This window comes from Sciurus vulgaris, assembly GCF_902686455.1.
Source record: "Sciurus vulgaris genome assembly, chromosome: 15".
Taxonomy (NCBI): Eukaryota; Metazoa; Chordata; class Mammalia; order Rodentia; family Sciuridae; genus Sciurus; species Sciurus vulgaris.
In genome coordinates, this window is record NC_136476.1 from 39827829 (window position 1) to 39839020 (window position 11192).

The 11192-nt window shown below is 40.1% G+C and overlaps 1 pseudogene across 1 annotated transcript; it reads left to right on the forward strand.

The window, feature by feature from the left end:
- The first annotated feature begins 205 nt into the window (after nt 1-205).
- On the forward strand, nt 206-775 carry LOC306645119 (interferon alpha-10-like; annotated as a pseudogene). Its single transcript has one exon. The product of its transcript is annotated as an interferon alpha-10-like (transcript).
- Nucleotides 776-11192: the final 10417 nt, after the last annotated feature.

Consider the following 11192-nt stretch of genomic DNA (forward strand, 5'->3'; position numbering starts at 1 on the left):
AAACACTGTTCTAAATACATGTAGTGAAAGCACAATGGAAAATAAAAACAGAAGTAGAAAGTTCTAGGGGTTGACATTCAGAAAATTGAAAGTATATTGGTTCCTATTTAAGACATGGGACCAAATCAAGAGTTTCAGAAAACCTAGAGGCAAAGGTACAGAATCACCCATCTCAGGCAGCCCAGCAGCATCTACAGGAACCACAATGGCCTTGCCTTTGGCTTTCCTGCTGCCCCTGGTGGTGCTCAGCTACAAGTCCACCTGTTCTATGGGCTGTCACCTGCCTCAGATCTACAACCTGGGTCTTGAAACTCCTGAGAGAATGAGGAGGGGGTCCTGATGCTCCTGGAGAAAATGAGGAGAGTTCCCACCTTGTCCTGCCTGAACTACAGAAGGACTTTGCCTTCCCCAGGAGCAGTTGGATGGTGAGCAGGTGCAGAAGGCTCAAGCTGTCTCTGTCCTCCACGAGATGACCCAGCAGGTCTTCAACCTCTTCAGCACCCAGGAGTCCTTTGCTGCTTGGGAGAAGACCCTCCTGGACACATTCCTCACTGGCCTCTATCAGCAGCTGGATGACCTGAAAGCCTGTGTGACCCAGCAGGTGGGGGTGGAAGAGGCTCCCCTGAGGGCTCTGAGGAGGTACTTCCACAGGCTCACTGTCTACCTGAAGGGGAGGAAACACCTCCCTTGTGCCTGGGAGGTGGTCAGAGCAGAAATCGTGAGATCCTTCTCTTCATCAGCAAACTTGTATGAAAGACTAAGGAGTAAGGAATGAGACCTGGTCCAACAGGAAATGCTTCTCACTGAGGATACGCCTTACCACACTCCCTCAAGGTCTGCCATTTCAAAGACTATCATACCTGCAGTAATTTTCACAATAATCAATTTGTCAGATGTTTCCAGGATTTTGTGCAACATTGGTTTTTGTTCTACAGGCAGTATACCCTTACATCCCTGCAGCTGTGTCTATTTATCTTTTAAAAATATTTATCTATTTAACTATTTATAAAATTAATTTATTTCATCTATTTAGTATTATGCATATATTTACAATATGAACAATAAAACCAGTCATTTTCTTTATATTTCATTGATGTTTTGCATTCTTCATTCAGTACTTCTTCAATTTTCTTAACTCTTTACATCTTCAGGAGGACAAGAAGTTGGAGAAATATGTATTTTCATTATTTTCCATTTAAATTTCAATAGCAATGAAAATTTTTGTTCCAAATGGTAATCTCTATATTGAGTTAATTTTGTGCACATCATTATATTTGCTTATAGAGAAGTTGAAACCAACAGAAAATCAATAAACTCTGGATATGATGAAAGAAAAGTATGAAAATCTCTCCTAGAAGAAAAAAAAAATAACAGAAATTCTCTGACTCATCTTTCTACTTACTTCTAAGGGGTTTCTGCTTAGATAACCTCCCTGTCTCATGAATTACCCCAATTCTATGTATTTTCCCTCTGTAGTGATGGTTTCAATGCACACAACAGCTTACTGAAATTCTTGCATAATTTCTGAAATTTAGTTTTTAACTGATACATGAAAACACAAAAGTGATGCAGATGAGTGGGATATCATGCTATGTTTGATGTAATATTTTAATTGGGTTACACACATTCACCTCCTTGAACATTTATAGTGTCTCTCTTGTGAAACCCTACAAGATCCCTCCCTCCAGCTTTTTCAAACACACAGTGGTTAAGTGCCATGTCACCACATCCTGCAATGCCCCCCAGCTTCTTCCTCTTTTCCGGTTTTAATGTGGAGCCCATTGATCAGCTTTTCCCATCTTTCCCCACCTTCTTCTGTGTTTGGCCTCTGGCAAGCACCACTGTGCTCTCAGCTTCTAAGAGAAGCTTCTTCCTGTCCTGGCTCATTTCACTTTACATGAAGGTCTCCAGTTCCATCCAGGCTGCAGATCACAGGTTCTCATTATGTTCTTTTGGCTGAATCATGCTGCATTGGGTGGTGCTCCTGCTGCCCGGCATCTGCCCCTGACGCTCCATTTGTGCCAGTTCTCTGGTTTGTTGATGGCAGTGTCACATTTTAAGTCTCCTGAGGAATCAACTGAAAATTTGAAATTATCTAATCTCATATTAATTCTTTATTCTGTCAGGTTTTTATTTTCATCTATCATATGAAAGAAGAGTTTTTATTGCTTTTTATACAGATTGTGTGGGAAATCACTGTTAATAATTATACACATCATTTAACAACAGATAAATCCATAATCATAAAGCTATTTACCCTTTTTCTATAACAATTTTAGGAAATACATGTTTTAACAATCCACTAGCTTATTTTCCACTTTGATATATTAGTTTTCTGACTGTAAAATCTTGCTTATTTTCATTTTCCTGTAGAGAAAGCTGTGTGAAGAACTCTTTATTATTTCCTTCCTTCTGATTCAATTTATTAAAAAATATTTTATTTAGAGACAGGGTCTCACTGATTTGCTAAGTGCCTTGCTAAGTTGCTGAGGTCAGCTTTGAACTCATGATCTTCATTCCTCAGCCTCCAAGGAAGGTGCTGGGATTACAGGCATGTATCACATTTTTTCTTTTCGGTTTTTGCCGTGCTGGGGATTTGAACCCAAGGCATTGTGCTTGCAAGGCAAGCACTCTACCAACTGAGCTATATCCCTCATATAGGAAAATGATTTTATGAATCTTATAATCTTAGGGATTAAAAACAAATCCATCTGCAATGAATGTAACAGTCTGGGGCACTTCCATCAGAAGGTGGAAACATGAAACTGGATCAAAAAATTTCTCATCATCAATATCCAAAGTTAAAAGTAAAATTGAGTGAAAACCAGTCTTAAAAAAAAAAAAGATGACACCATTGCATCTATCAGTCAAAGACAGCGAGCCACAGTTCAAGTATTTTGGGATGAAAACATCAGAATTTCAAAATAAGTAATATGAACTAATTTAATGAATTATTACATGTGATATAGGATTCTACACTTAGTTTAGGTTGAACCTGAACACAAGTTTGATTCTTAGAAATTCATTAATCATCTGTGGGAGTCAGTCTTCCCAAATGGAAACTGTAGTTGCATGTATCTAACACTAAAACATTGAAAAACACTTAGCAGAGTATCCTACATTGAATTAGGGTTTAAGGGTGAGATCTAATTCATCATTTATTCTTTGAGCTTGTATAAGAAAAATGAACTCTCTAAAGTCACTGTTTCTGGTGAGAAAAACAGCTACATTTAAAAACTTGAAATGAGAGTTGTCCCAGAGAAGACTTGCAATAGATACACTTTGACATTGAAGGTAAGTTTGATTAATATTCAAATTGAACTGGTGGTTTGTAAATGTCTTGTTAGAGACTAAAACTGATGTTGGAAATACGTATGTGTGTGGTGGGGTGAAAAATATCACATGGTATATAATATACAATTGTTGGTTACATATGTGTGTGTGTGTGTGTGTGTGTGTGTGTGTAGGTGCGCAAACACATGTCATTTGTGGATTGTGATACCTCCCCCTTGTTCCCTACGTTTCACTGGGATTACAGGTGCATGCTAGGGAGTAATCCAAGTGGCTAGGGGGGCTGAGGCAGGAGTTCAAACTAGCCTCAGCAAATTAGCAAGGCCCTAAGATGCTGTCTCAAAATTAAAAAAGAAAAATAAAAAGACTGAGATGTGGCCTGGGGGTTAAGTGCCTCTGGGTTTAATGCTTTGTATTAAAAAAAAAAAAGAGAGAGAGAGAAAAAACATAATGATAGAGTCACAGAGTAAAATGCAACTTTGAGAATGAAAGAATATATTTTCATATCATTGATCACACATATCAGACACATGCTACCATATGGTCAACCTGAAGACTTTAAGCTAAGGGATATGACTTTATAAAAATAATTGTTGTAAAAAAACAGCATGGTATTGGCACCAAAATAGCCCCATGAAGAACAATGAAACAGAAGACAACACACAGAGACAAACCCACACAAGTATAGTTATCTCTTTAGGCAAATGTGCCATAGACACATGCTGGAAAAAAGATAGCTTCTTTAACAGCTGGTGCTGGAAGAACTGGAAATCCAAATGCAGCAGAATGAGATTTAACCCCTATTTCTCACCCTGCCCAAAACTCAACTCAAAGTGGATCAAGGACCTGGACATTAAATGAGAGACTGTGTGCCTCCTAGAAGAAAGTGTAGGCCCAACTCCCTATCAGGTCAGCTTAGGAACCATATCCTCAACAAGACTCCTAAACTGCAAGAAGTAAAATCCAGGATCAACAAATAGGTTGGAATCAAACTAAAAAGCTTCTTCACAGCAAAGGAAACAATTAGGGATCTGAAGAGAAGCCTTCCAGAATGGGAGCAGATCTTTGCCAACTACACCTCTAATAGACCACTCATCTCCAGGATATATAAAGAACTCAAAAAAAATTAATATGCCAAAAAACCAAATAAGCCAATTAATAAAACCACAAAGGAACTGAAAAGGCACTTCACAGAAGAAGAAATATGATCTATCTATCTATCTATCTATCTATCTATCTATCTATCTATCTATCTATCTATCTATGAAAACATGTTTAACATCTCTAGCAAGTAGAGAAAAGTACTTTAAAATCACACTGAGATTCCATCTCACTCCAGTCAGAATGGCAATTTTCAAGAATTAAAGTACCAATAAATATTGGCCATGATATGGGGAAAAAGGTACACTCATATATTGCTGATGGACTGCAAATGGGTGCAAGCACTCTGGAAAGCAGTCTGGAGATTTCTCAGAAAACTTGCAATGGAACCACCATTTGACCCAGCTACCCCACTCCTCAGCATTTACCCAAAGGATGTAAATTCAGCATACTACCATGACACACCCACATCAATGTTTATAGCAGCTCAATTCACAATAGCTAACTCTGGAATCAATCCAGGTGCCCTTCAGCAGATGAATGGACAAAGAAAATATGGTATAGATACACAATGGAAAATACTTAGTTATAAGCAAGAACAAAATTATGGCATTTGCCGGTTATCAGATAGAACTGGAGACTATCATGCTATGTGAAATAAGCCAATTCCAAAAACCCAAAGGATGAATTTTCTGTCTGATATTCCAATGCTAACATACAATAAGAGGAGGGGGAAGAATAGAAGATATGTATCAGAACAGTGACCCCTCCTCAACTCTCTCAGTAGCTTCCTGAAAACTCATGATTTTTTTAAAAAGTAATTCTGGGAGGTGTCCTGAGAAAACTGAAGAAAGGACCCCCTTCTTGTGGTTGTCTAAACTGTAGACTAAGTCAGGCAGATTTCTGGATGCAAAGTTCATCTCCTTAACAGAAGTGAAATATGCATGGTATCCCCTTGTGGATTCTCATGCCTGGCACATTCTTCCCTATTCTTCTGGACCACAGTCTTTATTTAGGAAATCACCATAATCATCTTCCCCTTTTTCTATAATCTGTCTCTGTTTTGAAAGCCTTCAAAATCCCTCCCTCTAGCTTTTTCACATGCACAGTATGTTATTTCGGTACAGTCACCACATCCTGCACTCACCCACCATCTTCTTGTTCCTTTCCAGTAGGATTGTGGCACTCACTGATCAGCATTTCCTATCTTGCCTCACCTTCCACTTTTCTCTGGACTCTGGTAAGCACCACTCACTCTATACTCCTATGATATCAGTTTGTTTTCAAATGTGAGTGAGATCCTGTGGCACTTGTTTTCCTGTCCTGCTCAATTCATTTTACATGGTGATCTCCAGTTCCATCCATGCTGCAGATCTCAGGTTTTCATTCTTTTGTGTGTATGAATAATATATCATATAGCATGTAATGTATAATTATTTTAAGATATAATTATAATACACATATACATATGTGTACACATTTTCACCCTAAATCCCTGGATCCTATCATATGTCACTCCTATATCACTATAGTTTCCTCCCTTTCTGGTTCAGAAATCTCCAGTGTTAGTGGCATGGTGGTGTGTGACTGTAATCCAGAGGTACTCCAGGACGAGGCAGAAGGATGGTAGGTTCAATGGCAGCTCAGTAACCTAGTCAGGCCCTAAGCAATGTAGGGAGACACTGCCTCAAAATCAAATTGTAAAAAGAGCCTAGATGTGGCTCCTTGGTTAAGTGCCCCTGGGTTCAATCCCTGGTATCAAACAAACAAACTAAACCAGAAAAAAATCCCACAAAAACAACCAAGAGTGATCTCCTCCTTCATTTCTCATTAACCTGCCTGTGTATACATCTGCTTCTTGTTCTATTATGGTGTCTGGCTGTAAATCTTCTCTGGAATTGTATGAAGTCACCAACTGAAAGCAAGAGTTGAATAAAAGTTCTAGGCTTGCCAGAAACTTATAAGAGAAGTTCTAGTTCTTCCTGTTTAATATTTTTGAAAACAAAGGAATGTAGTTACTACAGTGATGTAACAGTAACTGTGACAAATAAACAAAGTGAAAACATGATCTAGTTCACTCTGGAAGCTATTAGAATATGGACAGGAGAAGACAGCAGCCTATTGAACTAGATGGACAGAAGAAGAGTTCATGTCTGGCAATCAAGCGTCTATTCTATGCACAATTCTGTGTCCTGGCAAGAGACATTTTTTCCCAATGCTAACATAGGCTATTCATCTGGAAGAAAGTGACCACAATACTGGAAGAGACCATTTCCTTAACTTTCCTTCTCAAAGAGGGAAAAGACTCCCAGCCATTAGCAGGTAATGTCCTCTTTGTGCAGAGGACAGGCCTGTGGGAGAAAGGGTCAGAATGCTAGCCTTGCCTACAGCGTGCTCAGCCTTCCAGAGTCTCCTAGCCCTTTGGTCTCCCTGCACGGTGTGTAATGCTAGGAGGCAGGAGAGCATACCTGTTGGATATAGGAGATAGGACAGCATACCTGAAGGAAAATCAGGGAAATTTAAGTGACTAGTCTTACAGTTTTATTCCTAGAAGATCACCCAGCATGACTGTATGGTTAAGAGAAAATTCTCCTTTGTAAGGAGGGATTGAATCCAGGGACACTTTTCCACTGAGCCCCAAACCCAACCCTTTTAGTTTTATTTTGAGACATCTTTCAACTTGCCAAGTTGCCTAGGGCCTCACTAAGTTGCTGAAGTTGGCCTTGAACTTGTCATCTCCTCCTTCCTTTGCCTCCAGCATGCCCAGAGAAGAGACAATTCTTCCTGTGTCTTTGAATAATGCCTTGGAAGACTTACTCCACCTTGATTCAGGAGTAAGAGACAGCAAGGACCAATGTAAGGGGATTTCAGAGAATGCAGAAATAGCCAGCTTAGGGCCTGTGTAAGAACCATTAGGAAGACTCTGGGAAGTTAAAGAAGTTTGAGTAATGTTGTTATTTAAGAGTATGGTCAGGAATTGCCTGTGAATTGGGAGCTAGCAGGAAGGGGCTTGGAGTGAGGGACGGATCACTCAAACTTGAGCTCAGACCACAGACCCAGTGTTTAGAGTAGTTCTTTCCAGATGGGAGGAGGGAAGGGATGGGAAACTCAAAGTTAGAATTCAATGGATTATGTATTTTGTATTTTTCTTCTTTCTCTTTGTACCTATTATGGGATACTCAGTTTAGGAGAAGGCAAAAAACTTTGCAATTTCTGCTTTTGCCTTGTGGTGGGCTTCCTTTCTCTTCACATCTCTGTTTCTGTCTGTTTCTCCCTATACCTCTCTCCCATTACTTAACACCTTTCAACATTATTGCCCTGTTCATTCTTTGATTATTTTTTAATGTTGTTTACTTCTTTAACATCATCTTACTTTTATATTCTTTTTCATGTCATGCTTCCTGTGCAAAAATTGCACAATTTGGCTCTGTATTCTCAACTGAAAAACTCTCTGTAACCATCTTCTGATCATATCCAGATGTTAACTTCTTAGATAGTGGAAAGTGTTGGAAACCAAGGTGAGGAAGTGGTGAAACTGGCTGCATGGGGTACTGTCTCAGGCTAGGGAACAGGACTAGAGAAGGACACAGGGAGACTGCTTTGTTCTGCCCTGTGAGTCTTATAAAGCATCTGCTGGAGAAGTCTTGGCTCTGTGTGTGTAAACAAGAGGGTGAGGATGGCAGTACCTCAGCCCTCTCTGTCTACAACCTCACACTGCACAGGATAAGGATGGCCTCTTGAGCACAGAAAGAGAGTACAGAGACAAATATCTGCTCCTAACGAACTGGTAAATTTTCCAAGAGCCCTTCTGTGCCACCATGAGGAGCCTCCATGTAGGTCACTGCACAGAGGGCAGGGTTTCATTTGCTTAGAAAACCAATATACACATCAAGACACAAGAAGAAGCTGAAAGGATCAATAGCAGCTTGAGAGTGATAAGGGAGAACACAGGTGGTTGAATCATTGACTGGAGCAATGGTTGGTCCCCAGGAGCTGCAGCAATATGAATAGGCTTCTTTGAGGAATGGCTCAAGTAATTTCAATTCAAAAGGAGAGAAAACCGAAGTAGATGTTGCAGCACTCTCCCATGGAGATATGGGCAACATCAACGCTCCCAGCACAGGTGACAGAGACCATCCCAAATGGAAGGGAATGGGAGGGGACAAGAGTGAGTCCCATGAAACCAACAAATGAACACAGCATGGGGAAAGTTATTCATGGAGTCAGGAATCTCTCACATTTTTATCAGCAGGTAGCCTCCTTTTAAAACAAAACAAAATGAAAAAGTACTTGAGCAGAAATAATGCTGGTAGATAATTGAGGAGCAGATTTAGCAGGACATGGAGCAGGGCCTTCCCACCAGGACAGACATTAGCAATACACATATTGGAAGGTTGAAATTTCTAAGGGCAGCAGACTTTCATGATAATTCATTTATTTAATAGAATTGATTGAAAAGAAGAAACTGGTGGGCCAATAATTTTATCTTTCCATTGGATGCATCTGCACTGAATGGATGCACAAAAGATGTTCAGGGTTTGGAGCAATTCCTGAGGATTAGAGTCAAAAAAAAAAAAAAAAAAAAAAAAAAAAAGACAAGCAAATAATGTCCTTCATTAGTAAGTTTTTATCACTTTCTCATTTAATATTAGTTTTAATGTTTTATTTAATTCAATGCTGCCATGTGGCTTTATAATTTTCTAATAGAAAGAATATAGAAGGCTAAATACTGCCAATCATTACATGCATTGTGGCTGAGTTTAGAGTGAAAATCAGCAATTCTTTGGGAAGTAGCCTTTAAAGAGCCTTCAAGGCTTCTGTGTAGAGAGAGCATCATAGTCTTCCATCATGGTCGTACAAAAGGTATTTTCAGCACTGGCAATTGAACCAATGGGTAAAAAAAGAAACAGGAGAAGAGATTCTTCCCTGAACACTGTCATAGACAGCATGAGGTCTGGGCAGGGCTGGAGGGGTGTTTTGACCTTTGGGAATGCAGACTTCCTTACACGTACTGTGCCATGTTATTACCGAAGGCAACGATTCAGAGCCTAGGTGATGGGCTATGGATCCAGAGGACCATTGAGTGCTGGTGTGTCTGTGTGTGAGTGCATGTGCGCGCGCATGCGTGTGTGTGTGTGTGTGTGTGTGTGTGTACACATGTGCATGAACTGTGGATTGAACTCAGGCTGGCATTTGTTAGGTGCACACTCTACCACAAAACTACATCCTTCAACCCTAGTGATTTTATTGATTAATCTTTATTTTGAAAGAAAACACAAGAGGAAAAATTAAATAGGTTTTCTGAGATGCAAAGTTAATGGGTTACTTAATTTAGTTTACTGTATTTCATTGGAGAAATCACTCCTTGATTTTAGACTATTTCAATGGAGGCAAAATCTTTTCTGTTAAAAGTGTTTGAAGGATGTGTTGTCTCATTTTCTTTAGATTATGACCAAGTTGGAATGCAGAGCCAAGGCCAGACAGGGAAAGTGTGGTAGTACTGGAGCCTGGTGACTCCCCTCTCTTCTCCTAAGGCTGATCACATCTAGATTAATTGAGAGAACAGTCAGGCACTCCAGTGACTGGTCTTTGAATTGCTGTTAGTAGTAGGCATTTCCCTGCCTTGGGCACCTGAGCATTGGCCCTCAGTCTTCCCCTCTGCAATGGCCCTGGTGCTGCACTCTACTGCATTGCGTGTGGCTAAGTGACACTCTGCCACTAGTCACAGGAAAGTTACTTCCTTCTTTCACTTCCATGAAATTATGACATCCTTTTCTCTTTCCCTTTTACCCACAAACTTTCTAGTTTTGCTTTTTAGGAAAGTTGTAATGAGAAAAAAAATTCGATAGAGCAAAGCAGGGCAGCCTTTCAATTTTCTTTTACTTTCCATTATTTGTCTAGATTCATCATAAGAACCTAATGCATGAGCAGCAAGACAAAGCTTTAAGTAGAATGTTCAAAAAAATTAAATTGACAGGCCACGCGTGGTGGTGCATGCCTATTATCCCAGTGACTCAGTGGGCTGAGTCAGGAGGATTGAGAGTTCAAAGCCAGCCTCAGCAATGGCGAGGTGCTAATGAACTCAGTGAAACTCTGTCTCTAAAATAATACAAAATAGGGCTGGGTATGTGGCTCAGTGGTCAAGTGCTCCGAGTTCAATCCCTGGTACGCCCCAGACGCCCCCATCCCCTCTGCTAAAAAAATCACAATGACAAAAATCAGAAAAAGAAGGAGAGGAAAGAAGGCTTTTTCTCCCTGATATAATAGTCTGGTTCTCACCACCCTGCACTGTAAAAGTGAGACAGAGCCCAAGGAGCAATGATCCCCAATGAGACCTCATTGACTGTGTAACTGACTGAAGGCATTGTGTTTCTGTAAGATAACTTCACAAGAAGGACATTGTCATTCATGAGTACTAGCTGCCCAGCTCAGAAAATCTGAGGAAAACAAGAGTTCTAGAAAGTGGAAGAATGGGACAATAAAACTAAGTGGCAAAATAAATGTTAACTGTCTATTGGAGGTAAAATGATTCTGATTAGAAAAGTCCACGAGCTACCTACTCATAACAAACCTTCCTCTCAGCATCTGAAGACTGTTGAGTCTTTTGATACCTGGTACATGTATCAGGAGAGGAAAAGGTCACTACTGAATGCCAGGGTCCTTGTGACAAGAGGTCCAGTGACAGGGGGAGAGTTTACTATTTTGTCAAAAATGAATAAATAAATAGGTCCCTCTTCAGTAATGGAGTCCTCCCATCATGAAGAGATGGTTCATCTGCTCTGGAGGAGTCTGATGAGTGT